This window comes from Gavialis gangeticus, unplaced genomic scaffold (genome assembly GCF_001723915.1).
Source record: "Gavialis gangeticus isolate Ggan-Ray unplaced genomic scaffold, GavGan_comp1, whole genome shotgun sequence".
NCBI classification, from domain to species: Eukaryota; Metazoa; Chordata; order Crocodylia; family Gavialidae; genus Gavialis; species Gavialis gangeticus.
This window is the reverse complement of record NW_017729031.1, coordinates 115235686-115236100: the sequence shown is the minus strand read 5'-3', so window position 1 is coordinate 115236100 and position 415 is coordinate 115235686.

Genomic DNA, 415 nt, shown 5'->3' with positions numbered 1-415 from the left:
TATAAGTGATTGGAAACTGGTTCACACCTATAACACAACAGAAATTCAGTGCACTTAAACTGCTTTCAAAATGGCCAAAACCAATTTAAGATAAACCTGGATAGATGTAGTATCAGACTTAGCTGATTTAGGTTAAATTGGTTTATTGAACTTCTGTTCCAGTTCCCCTCCAGATTCAAGCTGTCTGCTCCAGCAGAGCAGGGAGGAAGGCTCTAGTGCCCCCCAGCTTCTGGCCTAGTCTACTGCAAGCATGTGGCTGCATTTCTGGATTCAAAGGCATAAATTTCCGTTCACTTTCTTATTGGTTCAATCTGTGCAGCCTAAATTAACCTGCAAAGATTGAATCGATTCAGCCTTGGGCTTTTTGACTGTTTGTACTCAGCTTCAGAGTTCAGGAGTGTGTCTCCAGGGAAGA